This window comes from Eurosta solidaginis, chromosome 5 (assembly GCF_040869045.1).
Source record: "Eurosta solidaginis isolate ZX-2024a chromosome 5, ASM4086904v1, whole genome shotgun sequence".
NCBI classification, from domain to species: Eukaryota; Metazoa; Arthropoda; class Insecta; order Diptera; family Tephritidae; genus Eurosta; species Eurosta solidaginis.
In genome coordinates this window covers 188,403,425-188,419,062 of record NC_090323.1, presented here as the reverse complement: position 1 = coordinate 188,419,062, position 15,638 = coordinate 188,403,425, and the positions used below count along the sequence as shown (strand labels likewise).

The 15,638-nt window shown below is 32.2% G+C and overlaps 1 pseudogene; it reads left to right on the top strand.

The window, feature by feature from the left end:
• The window catches only part of LOC137251893 (purine nucleoside phosphorylase-like), an 86,671-nt pseudogene extending 84,909 nt beyond the window's left edge, over positions 1-1,762 (top strand).
• The last annotated feature ends 13,876 nt before the right edge of the window (positions 1,763-15,638 follow it).

Here is a 15,638-nt window from a genome sequence, read left to right as displayed (position 1 = left end):
TTGAGATGCCATTTGTTTGTTTCCATTTCATTTTGACATTTTGTCACACAAATTGACATTTATTTAAAAATAAATTTCAACGCTGATTATGATGCCAGATTTTATGCGCCAAGTGGAGTATAATCGCGGCTAAGTTGCCAAGTTTACGCCAAGTCAAGTCAAGTCTATGCTAAGTATCACTAATGGGGGCTTAAGGCGCGTAAAGTGGTACGTGATATGGGCATAGAGAATGATGTGCACGAAGGTGTTTATACGTGTTTGGGTGTTCCAAATTATGAGACGGTAGCCGATTGAAACTGTTACGTATTATGGGCGTGGATGCTGTGGGTATGTCGACGGTGCACGAAGTTATTACAGCGCGTCATTGTGATTTGACAGTGTTCGCTTTTAGTTTAATAACAAATAAATGTGCTACCGATTATGATAGCAGCGAAGAGGATGCGAATCATGGATTTGTGGTGAATTAATGTGTCGTATGATACGTGAACTTGCGGCGGAAGCGCAGGAGAAAAATGGCACGAAATGAATGAGAGAATAACATTAGAAATATAAGGAAAATTATTGATAGTTATTTGTTAATAGTTTGTAAGAGTTCTTTGTTTGTAATATAAGCAATGAATTGTAGCTATATAGTATGCTGGCTGAGTATAATACCTAAGGCTTGGTTTTTATTAGGTCAAAATGAGTGACATCAAAAACTGCCTCAAACAGACTCGCTGCTCAGTTGGGGTCAAAAGTGTTTCCATTATGTCACATTACTGACACGAAGTCGATAAAGCAGTGCGTGGTCAAAACCCAAACTAAAATTTAGTGTTGTTCTATTTGACAACTCATTCCATTATTTTCCGTTGTTTCACACGCTTTGGTATTATTTATTGATGTGACGCCTGTTTGCAAACGAAAATAAATTGCCAACATATTAGCAAATGAACTTTGACTGTCAAATTTGCTATACCATTGGGCAGTTGTCCTTTACAACAATTGATCAATTTATTTGTGACTTTGTAGTCAAAACGTACCGCAAACGCATTTGACGTTGTATCAAAAGCCGACTTCATTTATATGACCGAGTTTGTGGTCTAATTTGACATAGTGAAACCAAGCATAATTTTGTTTTAAAGCACCTAAAAGAAGCAACGAAATTTTTTTTAATTTGAAAAAAAAAAAAAAAACAATACAAATAAAAAACTAAAACAAAACTTAGAACTCGATTAGTCAGGTATAGATTTAATTCTTTCTTTCCTTTCTTGTGTCATTTAATTTCTTTAAATATTTAAAAAAATCGACCAATGTAAAAGAGCGAATTAATTGCTAAGAACGTTTTCTGTTATAACTGGAATTGATTAAAAAATTTTATAATCTTTGGAAAAAATATGAAATTTGACCTTATTTTTGGGTAAGTTATAAAAATTAAAAAAAGACTCTTCCATTATTTAAATTAAAAATGTAAAAGCTTTTCTTCAGTGAAAATTAAAACAAAATAAATTAAAAAAAATATCATAGAACTGGTTTAGAAAAAATTTCCTTATGCTGCATTTACATTGCTCATTTGTTCAACCAATTTCTTGTGAATTCGTAAAATGACCAGTGCGAATGGATTGCATTTTTTGATCAACTTGTTTCTGAAGCAAGCAAATATTTTGGCTAAATTTAAAATTTAATACACATCTATTTTTTAGTAAAAAAAAATATAAAAAAATTGACAAAAAACAAAGTATAAAACTTGCTTTTTAATTCTTTTTAATAAAAAAAGTAAGACTTAGTTTTTCAATAAATTTTTATTTTGTATATACATATGCCCTTAAACCTTAATTGAAATTTTTGCGCACAAAAGCAGTACTGCTAAATTTCAGTATATTTTATACTCAGTTGCAACTGAAATGTGTTGAAATGTGCCCGTCCATTTTATCTCTACTTTGTTCTCCACTTCTATGACCGATACTCTCTGTGTCGCGATTCATCGCCACCAAAGCTGAAGCGGCCAAAGTTGCTGGGTTAAACTCTATTCAACTTAAACTGTTGTTTAAACTCGGACTGAAAAACCGGGCATAAGTGATGATAAGCGTTTTTTATACCAGCGAATGCAGTTGTATATACATGTAAAAAACCACGGCTATTAAGAGACATTTAATGAAACCTATATGTATTAATTTAAATAAACAAACAAAAGAGGTTTTCTTTCATAGTTTTCAAATACTTAAATGAAATAAATGGTAAGTAAAGCTTTCTACATTAAAGCGGCTATTGAGATCAATGTCTCAAACAAAATAAAAAATCTGTCTTTGTTCTAAGTGAAATGATTTAATTAAAGATGCTGAAACTGGTTTGTCGTTGAAGTAAAGTTTACAAGGTACGACAGAAAATCGTTCCCATATACATTATTGTCTGGAGTATTTCCGGGGTATTATGTTGGCGGATCTCATTCTGTCTAGCAATCTGCCGAATCACTATAAAAAGCAAAGTGGGCCGGCTTTAAAGTATTGACAGGTAATCTTTTTGCTGTCCTCCCAGCATCGCTTTATTATGAAAGAATTCGAGAAATCCGGTCATATTTTCCAATCTTGGCGAGAGAGCGTGACCTTGTGAGACCGCAAGATGTGTACGACCGGTTAATCAAGGACATAAATCCAGACAGCTTACGGATAAACACAAGCAGATGATATAGAAGAAAATCTAAAGAGCTGTAACTTCTACGTCGGTGCTAATATGCTATGGTCCGTAAAGTTCCGCTCAAAACCGACAAAGCACTATGGCATAATAACCTTCGATTTTGGCGAAAATTCCAGAATTGAAGGCCAACAGACGCGCATATATACACAGTGCTTCTTTCAATACCATCAACGCCGAAGAGGTTGAACAAGCCATCAAACTTGCTAAACCATGCCGAACCTTGGCAATGAGGGATCAAGTTACCTTGCGCTCGTCTTCAACTTGTCTCTGTCCACTTTCGGCATCTGGCATCCGATCAGGACCTATGTTTGGAAGAGCGTGGAGAGAAACGAAATGCTGAGCAAAGTGTCTATTGAATACTCAGAAACCTGGGCATCCTAAGGAACATTTTGAGTCCAGTTTATACAGTAAATTTACAAGACCCAAGTGATATCACGAATATTCGCATTAGCAGCTGACGAGCTTGCGCACTACATTAACCTTCAACGATGATAGGAGCTGCCATCAAGAGAGTAGGAAAGAAATGATAGCCGACTTCTCTGCGCGTATTCAGCCCTAGAAAATATCAGACATTCAGCATATAACCGTAACATCCGTGATCGTAAGACTCGTCACGTAGAAAAAAAGGGGTTTCGGGTTATAAAATAGGCGATCGTACTACTTGATTCGTATTCGGCATTGTAATATTTGTGAACAAGTAACTAACGTAATCGCTGATTGACAACGATTTCGATAGAGTGCCTGCCATTAATTTCTGACCAGAAGGATTTCACTACCTTACAAGAGGAAGTATCTGCCCATCGATTTCTTAGCTAACCGAGGTTCTCTATAAACCAAATAACCGGTACACAGCCTCATCTGGTTAGCTTCCCAATCCAATCTTGAGGGGATGAAGGTGCTGAAAGTCCCACAGAAGGCAGTTTTCGGCACAAAGTAGTCTATAATGGTTGGGATAGAGTTTAAATTGTTGGGAATGCTGGAGTGCCAAAGTCAAAGCACTCATGACTCGCAAAGCGAAACCAAATCAGCGGCCGAAGCCGCAATATTCCCAGGCATACATATGTTCAGCATTACATTCAGGGCCAATATTATATTGACATAGCTAACTACCTGGAAATTTATCCACAATTTGATTCATTGTTCTATCGCTAACAGTAAAGTCGCTACGTAGGTTAATCAGTTTAACGATAACTACTGTCGATTTGTAAATATGTTTTGAAACAACCCAAATGACAAAGTTTTTGTTTTTGCTATATATAGTTACCTACTTTTAGATTAATTCGTAATTATATGCAGTGTTTTATCATTAACCCTTCAAAGCAAAATTCTGAGTTATCGGCACACAAATTACCCAGCATGTAATTTACCTATATCTCTAGTACCAAGCAAGAATTTCTAAACTCTTGTTTTGAATTATATAACCACCTACTTCTAGATTAATCCACTATTTTACTCCAGGTTACTATCACTAACGGTTCATCTTCAGCGTCCGATTTATCGGTTGATCGATCAGTGCTTACTACCAATTTTATTTTTTTTTTCAGTATATCTCTTGAACAAAACAGTATAGGGATTCAAGGGGTTGTGTAGCGCAATATATAGCTTCCCCAACCCAATTGTCAACCTCACCTTCGAGCGGCGAATCCCGTTTCACTAACAGACGAGGCTCTGGCGACCCCAAGCTCCTCATGGAACTTGGGGGTGGGGAGGGAGGGATGGCCTGAAGGTTCAATGTGGCCATATAAATCGTTCCCGAGATGGTCGGGCTAGCACCTTAATGGTGCTGTGTTACCGGAGCGTATCGGATCTGTATCCGACAAAGGACCATCACATCGATAACACTCCCCAAAGCCTTCGGGGAGTAACCTAATCGCTACAACAACAACAACAACAACAACAAAACAGTATACGAAAGTTTTTTTACATTCATATAGCTACCTAATTCTAGATTGTTTCACGATTTGTTTTAAGGTTCTACCGTTAACGGTTAAGGCTCTAGGTGTATTAATCGATTTTTCGATAACTACTGTTCCTTTGTGTATATCTCTTGAACCAAGCCAAATGACAAAGTTTTTGTTTTTCCAGTATATAGGTACCCAATTGTTGATTAATCCACAATACTACATAAACTTCTATCATTAACCCTTCATGGCAAAATGGGAATTTATCGGTACACAAATGACCCGGCCAACGAAACAAACCTTTTTTCACATTATATTTACATATTTGTAGATTAAGACACAATCAGGCTTCAATTTATCTTGGTTTAAGAAATATACACCGAAAACCCGATAAACCCCCTTAGCGCCTTAACCGTAACCGCAAGAACCTTGAGTGGAGTTGAGCCTCAATCTACAAAGAGGTATATGCAATAACAATTTTTTTGAAATTTTGCTTGGTTCTGGGGATATCAACAATAATGGGTTTAGTCGTCAGCAATTGTTGCTAAAGCGATATCTCACGTAGCACATGAACGGTTGATGGCCGAATCTTGGATTAAATTGTGAATTAAACTTAAAATAGGTGGCTATATAACGCAATAAATAGGTTTAAAAAATCTTGCTTGGTTCAAGAGATATTGCGCAATTTAAGTGCTGGGCCATTTGTGTACCCATTAATTCCCATTTTACCCTGAAGGCTTAATGATAGAAGTTTATGTCGGATAGTGGATTAATCAACAATTGGGTACCTATATATTACAAAAACAAAAACCTTGTCATTTGGTTTGGCTCAAGAGATATACACAAAGTCAAAATAGTTATCGAAAAACCGATTAACCGTCGTAGCGCCTGAACCGTTAATAATGGAAACTTGAAGTAATAGACAATCACATTATATGAAAGCTTGAAAGAATGTAAATATTAAATTTGAAAAAAATGCGGAAGTGTTGTTATTGTTCAAAATATTTTGTATTTTTCATCATTAAGGTTTTTGTAATTTTAATTAGGCACTTCTAACCAAAAATTTACTCAAGGTTAAATTGGTTGAGTGAAAAAAATAAAAACTTTCCAATGATAATTATTTTTATTTTTTAATTTTTCTAAATTTGAAGAATTGTATTTTGTTTTTGGAATAGTAAGTAGACAATTTTTCAGACAACCTGCCATAGCTGCACAGACAGATCCATTTCGAAGAGTGCTGAACCTTCATCACTTACTATTCCAAAAACAAAATACAATTTTTCAAATTCAGAAACATTAAAAAATAACAATAATTATCATTAGAAAAAAAATTATTGATCTGGCCTTGAGCTCGAATCGAACCTTGAATCATTTATCAATAGGCCGATAAAAAACAAAAACAAAAACTTTCCGTTCTATACATTGCTTTAATTCAAATGCGGCGGTGTTTTTATACTCAGTTGAGCAGAGCCCACAGAGTATATTAACATTGATTGGATAGCGGTTGGTTGTACAGGTATAAAGGAATCGAGATAGATATAGACTTCCATATATCAAAATCATCAGCATCGAAAAAAAATTTGATTGAGCCATGTCCGTCCTTCCGTCCGTCCGTTTTGAGGTATCATGATGAAATTTGGTACGCAGGTTTCTGGGCACTCATCTCAGATCGCTATTTAAAATGAACGATATCGGACTATAAACACGCCCACTTTTTCGATATCGAAAATTTCGAAAAACCGAAAAAGTGCGACAATTCATTACCAAAGACGGATAAAGCGATGAAACTTGGTAGGTGAGTTGAACTTATGACGCAAAATAGAAAATTACTAACATTTTGGACAATAGGCGTGGCACCGCCCACTTTTAAAATAAGGTAATTTAAAAATTTTGCAAGCTGTAATTTGGCAGTCGTTGAAGATATCATGAATAAATTTGGCAGGAACGTTACTCCTATTACTATATGTATGCTTAATAAAAATTAGCAAAATCGGAGGACTACCACGCCCACTTTAACACATTTTTTTTTTTTAAATCAAATTTTAACAAAAAATTTAATATATTTACAGTATATAAGTAATTATTTCGACATTCAACTCCAGTAATGATATGGTGCAACAAAATACAAAAATAAAAGAAACTTTGAAAATGGGCGTGGCTCAGCCCTTTTTCATTTAATTTGTCTAGGATACTTTTAATGCCATAAGTCGAACAAAAATTTACCAATCCTTGTGAAATTTGGTAGGGGCTTAGATTCTAGGACTATAACTGTTTTCTGTGAAAAAGGATGAAATTGGTTGAAGCCACGCCCAGTTTTTATACACAGTCGACCGTCTGTCCTTCCGCTCGGCCCTTAACACGATAACTTGAGCAAAAATCGATATATCTTCACTAAACTTAGTTCACGTACTTATCTGAACTTACTTTGTATTGGTATAAAAAATGGCCGAAATCCGTCTATGACCACGCCCACTTTTTCGATATCGAAAATTACGAAAAATGAAAAAAATGCCATAATTATATACCAAATACGAAAAAAGGGATGAAACATGGTGATTGGATTGGTTTATTGACGCAAAATATAACTTTAGAACAAAACTTTGTAAAATGGGTGTGACACTTACCATATTAAGTAGAAGAAAAGGAAAAAGTCCTGCAAGGCGAAATCAAAGCCCTTTGAATCTTGTCAGGAATACTGTTCGTGGCGTTACATATGTAAATAAATTAACGGTACCCCACAAATGATGTTCTGGGTCACCCTGGTCCACATTTTGGTCAGTATCTCGAAAACGCTTTCACATATACAACTACCACCAATCCCTTTTAAAATACTCATTAACACCTTTCATTTGATACCCATATCGTACAAACAAATTCTAGAGTCACCCCTGGTCTACCTTTATGGCGATATCTCGAAAAGGCGTCCACCTATAGAACTAAGGCACACTCCCTTTTAAAATACTCATTAACACCTTTCATTTGATACCCATATCGTACAAACAAATTCTAGAGTCACCCCTGGTCCACCTTTATGGCGATATCTCGAAAAGGCGTCCACCTATAGAACTAAGGCACACTCCCTTTTAAAATACTCATTAACACCTTTCATTTGATACCCATATCGTACAAACAAATTCTAGAGTCGGCCCTGATCCACCTTTATGGCGATATCCCTAAATGGCGTCCACCTATAGAACTATGGCCCACTCCCTCATAAAATACTCTTTAATACCTTTCATTTGATACACGTGTCATACAAACACATTCCAGGATTACCCTCGGTTCATTTTCCTACATGATTATTTTCCCTTATGTTGTCACCATAGCTCTCAACTGAGTATGTAATGTTCGGTTACACCCGAACTTAACCTTTCTTACTTGTTATTGTTCAAATTCTTGGAATCTAGAGGTAAATGTTTTTCTTTAAAAAGCTGTATAAATATTTTGAATTTTTCATCATTAAGGGCATTGAAATTTTAATTAGGCATTTTTAACCAAAAATTTACTCAAGGTTCAATGGGTTGAGTGAAAAAAACTTTCCGTTCTATACATTGCTTTATTTCAAATGCGGGAGTATTTTTATTGTTCAAATTCCTGGAATCTAGAAGGAAACGTTTTTGCTTTAAAAAGCTGTATAAATATTTCGTCTTTTTCATCATTAGGGGCATTGAAATTTTAGTTTGGCACTTCTAACCAAAAATCTACTCAAGGTTAAATGGGTTGAGTGAAAAAAACTTTCCATTCTATACATTGCTTTATTTCAAATGCGGGAGTGTTCTTATTGTTCAAATTCCTGGAATCTAGAAGGAAGCTTTAAAAAGCTGTATAAATATTTCGTCTTTTTCATCATTAAGGATATTGAAATTTTTATTAGGCGCTTCTAAACAAAAATTTACTCAAGGTTAAATGGGTTCAATGAAAAAAAACTTTCCGTTCCATACATTGCTTTATTTGAAATGTGGAAGTGTTTTTATTGTTCAAATTCCTGGAATCTAGAAGTAAATGTTTTTGCTTTAAAAAGCTGTATAAATATTTTGAATTTTTCATCATTAAGGGCATTGAAATTTTAATTTGGCACTTCTAACCAAAAATTTACTCAAGGTTAAATGGGTTCAGTGAAAAAAAACTTTCCATTCTATACATTGCTTTATTTCAAATGCGGGAGTATTTTTATTGTTCAAATTCCTGGAATCTAGAAGGAAGCTTTAAAAAGCTGTATAAATATTTCGTCTTTTTCATCATTAAGGATATTGAAATTTTTATTAGGCGCTTCTAAACAAAAATTTACTCAAGGTTAAATGGGTTCAGTGAAAAAAAACTTTCCGTTCCATACATTGCTTTATTTGAAATGTGGAAGTGTTTTTATTGTTCAAATTCCTGGAATCTAGAAGTAAATGTTTTTGCTTTAAAAAGCTGTATAAATATTTTGAATTTTTCATCATTAAGGGCATTGAAATTTTAATTTGGCACTTCTAACCAAAAATTTACTCAAGGTTAAATGGGTTGCGTGAAAAAAGACTTTCCGTTCTATACATTGCTTTATTTAAAATGCGGAAGTGTTTTTATTGTTCAAATTCCTGGAATCTAGAAGTAAATGTTTTTGCTTTAAAAAGCTGCATAAATATTTTGTATTTTTTATCATTAAGGGCATTGAAGTTTTAATTTGGCACTTCTAACCAAAAATGTGCTCAAGGTTAAATGGGTTCAGTGAAAAAAAAACTTTCCGTTCTATACATTGCTTTATTTCAAATGCGGAAGTGTTTTTATTGTTCAAATTCCTGGAATCTGGAAGGAAAGGTTTTGGTTAAAAAAGCTGTATAAATATTTCGTCTTTTTCATCATTAAGGGCATTGAAATTTTAATTAGGCACTTCTAACAAAAAATTTACTCAATGTTAAATGGGTTGAGTGAAAAAAATCTTTCTGTTCTATACATTGCTTTAGTTCAAATGCGGATGTGTTTTTTTTTTGCCTTTTTGCCTTTTTCATCATTAAGGCACTGAAATTTTAATTTGGCACTTCTAACCAAAAATTTACTCAAGGTTAAATGGGTTGCGTGAAAAAAGACTTTCCGTTCTATACATTGCTTTAGTTCAAATGCGGATTGTTTTTTTTTTTGCCTTTTTCATCATTAAGGCACTGAAATTTTAATTAGGCACTTCTAACCAAAAATGTGCTCAAGGTTAAATGGGTTCAGTGAAAAAAACTTTCCGTTCTATACATTGCTTTATTTCAAATGCGGAAGTGCTTTTATTGTTAAAATTCCTGGAATCTAGAAGGAAGCGTTTTTGCTTTAAAAAGCTGTATAAATATTTCGTCTTTTTCATCATTAAGGGCATTGAAATTTTAATTTGACACTTCTAACCAAAAATTTACTCAAGGTTAAATGGGTTGCATGAAAAAAGACTTTCCGTTCTATACATTGCTTTAGTTCAAATGCGGATTGTTTTTTTTTTTGCCTTTTTCATCATTAAGGCATTGAAATTTTAATTAGGCACTTCTAACCAAAAATTTACTCAAGGTTAAATGGGTTGAGTGAAAAAAATCTTTCCGTTCTATACATTGCTTTAGTTCAAATGCGGATGTGTTTTTTTTTGCCTTTTTGCCTTTTTCATTATTAAGGCACTGAAATTTAAATTTGGCACTTCTAACCAAAAATTTACTCAAGGTTAAATGGGTTGCGTGAAAAAAGACTTTCCGTTCTATACATTGCTTTATTTCAAATGCGGAAGTGTTTTTATTGTTCAAATTCCTGGAATCTAGAAGGAAGCGTTTTTGCTTTAAAAAGCTGTATAAATATTTCGTCTTTTTCATCATTAAGGGCATTGAAATTTTAATTACGCACTTCTAACCAAAAATTTTCTCAAGGTTAAATGGGTTCAGTGAAAAAAACTTTCCGTTCCATACATTGCTCTATTTGAAATGTGGAAGTGTTTTTATTGTTTAAATCCCTGGAATCTAGAAGTAAATGTTTTTGATTTAAAAAGCTGTATAAATATTTAGTATTTTTCATCATTAAGGCACTGAAATTTTAATTAGGAACTTCTAACCAAAAATGTGCTCAAGGTTAAATGGGTTCAGTGAAAAAAAACTTTCCGTTCTATACATTGCTTTATTTCAAATGCGGAAGTGTTTTTATTGTTAAAATTCCTGGAATCTAGAAGGAAGCGTTTTTGCTTTAAAAAGCTGTATAAATATTTCGTCTTTTTCATCATTAAGGGCATTGAAATTTTAATTAGGCACTTCTAACCAAAAATTTACTCAAGGTTAAATGGGTTGAGTGAAAAAAATCTTTCCGTCTATACATTGCTTTATTTCAAATGCGGAAGTGTTTTTATTGTTAAAATTCCTGGAATCTAGAAGGAAGCGTTTTTGCTTTAAAAAGCTGTATAAATATTTCGTCTTTTTCATCATTAAGGGCATTGAAATTTTAATTAGGCACTTCTAACCAAAAATTTACTCAAGGTTAAATGGGTTGAGTGAAAAAAATCTTTCCGTTCTATACATTGCTTTAGTTCAAATGCGGATGTGTTTTTTTTTGCCTTTTTGCCTTTTTCATTATTAAGGCACTGAAATTTAAATTTGGCACTTCTAACCAAAAATTTACTCAAGGTTAAATGGGTTGCGTGAAAAAAAACTTTCCGTTCTATACATTGCTTTATTTCAAATGCGGAAGTGGTTTTATTGTTCAAATTCCTGGAATCTAGAAGTAAATGTTTTTGCTTTAAAAAGCTGTATAAATATTTTGTATTTTTCATCATTAAGGGCATTGAAATTTTAATTAGGCACTTCTAACAAAAAATTTACTCAAGGTTAAATGGGTTCAGTGAAAAAAAAACTTTCCGTTCTATACATTGCTTTATTTGAAATGCGGAGGTGTTTTTATTGTTCAAATTCCTGGAATCTGGAAGGAAACGTTTTTGCTTAAAAAGCTGTATAAATATTTCGTCTTTTTTATCATTAAGGGCATTGAAATTTTAATTAGGCACTTCTAACCAAAAATTTACTCAAGGTTAAATGGGTTGCGTGAAAAAAAACTTTCCGTTCTATACATTGCTTTATTTCAAATGCGGAAGTGGTTTTATTGTTCAAATTCCTGGAATCTAGAAGTAAATGTTTTTGCTTTAAAAAGCTGTATAAATATTTTGTATTTTTTATCATTAAGGGCATTGAAATTTTAAATAGGCACTTCTAACCAAAAATTTACTCAAGGTTAAATGGGTTGAGTGAAAAAAATCTTTCCGTCTATACATTGCTTTATTTCAAATGCGGAAGTGTTTTTATTGTTCAAATTCTTGGAATCTGGAAGGAAACGTTTTTGCTTAAAAAGCTGTATAAATATTTCGTCTTTTTTATCATTAAGGGCATTGAAATTTTAATTAGGCACTTCTAACCAAAAATTTACTCAAGGTTAAATGGGTTGCGTGAAAAAAAACTTTCCGTTCTATACATTGCTTTATTTCAAATGCGGAAGTGGTTTTATTGTTCAAATTCCTGGAATCTAGAAGTAAATGTTTTTGCTTTAAAAAGCTGTATAAATATTTTGTATTTTTCATCATTAAGGGCATTGAAATTTTAATTAGGCACTTCTAACAAAAAATTTACTCAAGGTTAAATGGGTTCAGTGAAAAAAAAAACTTTCCGTTCTATACATTGCTTTATTTGAAATGCGGAGGTGTTTTTATTGTTCAAATTCCTGGAATCTAGAAGTAAATGTTTTTGATTTAAAAAGCTGTATAAATATTTTGTATTTTTTATCATTAATGGCATTGAAGTTTTAATTAGGCACTTCTAATCAAAAATTTTCTCAAGGTTAAATGGGTTGAGTGAAAAAAAATCTTTCTGTTCTATACATTGCTTCAGTTCAAATGCGGATGAGTTTTTTTGTTCAAATTTCTGGAATCTAGAAGTGAATGTTTTTGCTTTAAAAATCTGTATAAATATTTTGAATTTTTCATCATTAAGGGCATTGAAATTTTAATTTGGCACTTCTAACCAAAAATTTACTCAAGGTTAAATGGGTTCAGTGAAAAAAAAACTTTCCGTTCTATACATTGCTTTATTTGAAATGCGAAGGTATTTTTATTGTTCAAATTCCTGGAATCTAGAAGTAAATGTTTTTGATTTAAAAAGCTGTATAAATATTTCGTCTTTTTCATCATTAAGGGCATTGAAATTTTAATTAGGCACTTCTAACCAAAAATTTACTCAAGGTTAAATGGGTTCAGTGAAAAAAAAAACTTTCCGTTCTATACATTGCTTTATTTGAAATGCGGAGGTATTTTTATTGTTCAAATTCCTGGAATCTGGAAGTAAATGTTTTTGCTTTAAAAAGCTGTATAAATATTTTGTATTTTTTATCATTAAGGGCATTGAAATTTTAATTAGGCACTTCTAATCAAAAATTTTCTCAAGGTTAAATGGGTTCAGTGAAAAAAAAACTTTCCGTTCTATACATTGCTTTATTTGAAATGCGAAGGTATTTTTATTGTTCAAATTCCTGGAATCTAGAAGTAAATGTTTTTGATTTAAAAAGCTGTATAAATATTTTGTATTTTTCATCATTAAGGGCATTGAAATTTTAATTAGGCACTTCTAACCAAAAATTTACTCAAGGTTAAATGGGTTGAGTGAAAAAAGCTTTCCGTTTTATACGTTGCTTTATTTCAAATGCGGAAGTGTTTTTATTGTTCAAATTCCTGGAATCTATAAGTAAACGTTTTTGCTTTAAAAAGCTGTATAAATATTTTGTATTTTTCATCATTAAGGGCATTGAAATTTTAATTAGGCACATCTAACCAAAAATTTACTCAAGGTTAAATGGGTTCAGTGAAAAAAAAACTTTCCGTTCTATACATTGCTTTATTTGAAATGCGGAGGTATTTTTATTGTTCAAATTCCTGGAATCTAGAAGTAAATGTTTTTGATTTAAAAAGCTGTATAAATATTTTGTATTTTTTATCATTAATGGCATTGAAGTTTTAATTAGGCACTTCTAATCATTAAAATTTTTTCTCATGGTTAAATTTTATCAAGGTTAAATGGGTTGAGTGAAAAAAATCTTTCTGTTCTATACATTGCTTTAGTTCAAATGCGGATGTGTTTTTTTGTTCAAATTTCTGGAATCTAGAAGTGAATGTTTTTGCTTTAAAAATCTGTATAAATATTTTGAATTTTTCATCATTAAGGGCATTGAAATTTTAATTTGGCACTTCTAACCAAAAATTTACTCAAGGTTAAATGGGTTGTGTGAAAAAAGACTTTCCGTTCTATACATTGCTTTACTTCAAATGCGGAAGTGTTTTTATTGTTCAAATTCCTGGATTCTAGAAGGAAACGTTTTTGCTCTAAAAAGCTGTATAAATATTTTGAATTTTTCATCATTAAGGGCATTGAAATTTTAATTTGGCACTTCTAACCAAAAATTTACTCAAGGTTAAATGGGTTGTGTGAAAAAAGACTTTCCGTTCTATACATTGCTTTATTTCAAATGCGGAAGTGTTTTTATTGTTCAAATTCCTGGAATCTGGGAGGAAACGTTTTTGCTTAAAAAAGCTGTATAAATATTTCGTCTTTTTCATCATTAAGGGCATTGAAATTTTAATTAGGCACTTCTAACCAAAAATTTACTCAAGGTTAAATGGGTTCAGTGAAAAAAAACTTTCAGTTCTATACATTGCTTTATTTGAAATGCGGAAGTGTTTTTATTGTTCAAATTCCTGGAATCTAGAAGTAAATGTTTTTGCTCTAAAAAGCTGTATAAATATTTTGAATTTTTCATCATTAAGGGCATTGAAATTTTAATTTGGCATTTCTAACGACAAATTTACTCAAGGTTAAATGGTTTGAGTGAAAAAAATAAAAACTTTCCGTTCTATACATTGCTTTAATTAAAATGCGGAAGTGTTTTTATTGTTCAAATTCATGTTATCTAGAAGGAAACGTTATTGCTTTAAAAAGCTATACAAATATTTCGTCCTTTTCATCATTAAGGGCATTGAAATTTTGATTAGGCACTTTTAACCAAAAATTTGCTCAAGGTTAAATGGGTTCAGTGAAAAAAAACTTTCAGTTCTATACATTGCTTTATTTGAAATGCGGAAGTGTTTTTATTGTTCAAATTCCTGGAATCTGGAAGGAAACGTTTTTGCTTAAAAAAGCTGTATAAATATTTCGTCTTTTTCATCATAAAGGGCATTGAAATTTTAATTAGGCACTTCTAACAAAAAATTTACTCAAGGTTAAATGGGTTCAGTGAAAAAAAACTTTCCGTTCTATACATTGCTTTATTTGAAATGTTCAAATTCCTGGAATCTAGAAGTAAATGTTTTTGATTTAAAAAGCTGTATAAATATTTTGTATTTTTTATCATTAATGGCATTGAAGTTTTAATTAGGCACTTCTAATCAAAAATTTTCTCAAGGTTAAATGGGTTGAGTGAAAAAAAATCTTTCTGTTCTATACATTGCTTTAGTTCAAATGCGGATGTGTTTTTTTGTTCAAATTTCTGGAATCTAGAAGTGAATGTTTTTGCTTTAAAAATCTGTATAAATATTTTGAATTTTTCATCATTAAGGGCATTGAAATTTTAATTTGGCACTTCTAACCAAAAATTTACTCAAGGTTAAATGGGTTGTGTGAAAAAAGACTTTCCGTTCTATGCATTGCTTTACTTCAAATGCGGAAGTGTTTTTATTGTTCAAATTCCTGGATTCTAGAAGGAAACGTTTTTGCTTTAAAAAGCTGTATAAATATTTCGTCTTTTTCATCATTAAGGGCATTGAAATTTTAATTAGGCACTTCTAGCCAAAAATTTACTCAAGGTTAAATGGGTTGAGTGAAAAAAAGACTTTCCGTACTATACACTGCTTTAATTCAAATGCGGAAGTGTTTTTATTGTTCAAATTCCTGGAATCTATAAGTAAATGGTTTTGCTTTAAGAAGCTGTATAAATATTTTGTATTTTTCATCATTAAGGGCATTGAAATTTTAACTAGGCACTTCTAACCAAAAATTTACTCAAGGTTAAATGGGTTGAGTGAAAAAAAAATTTCTGTTCTATACATTG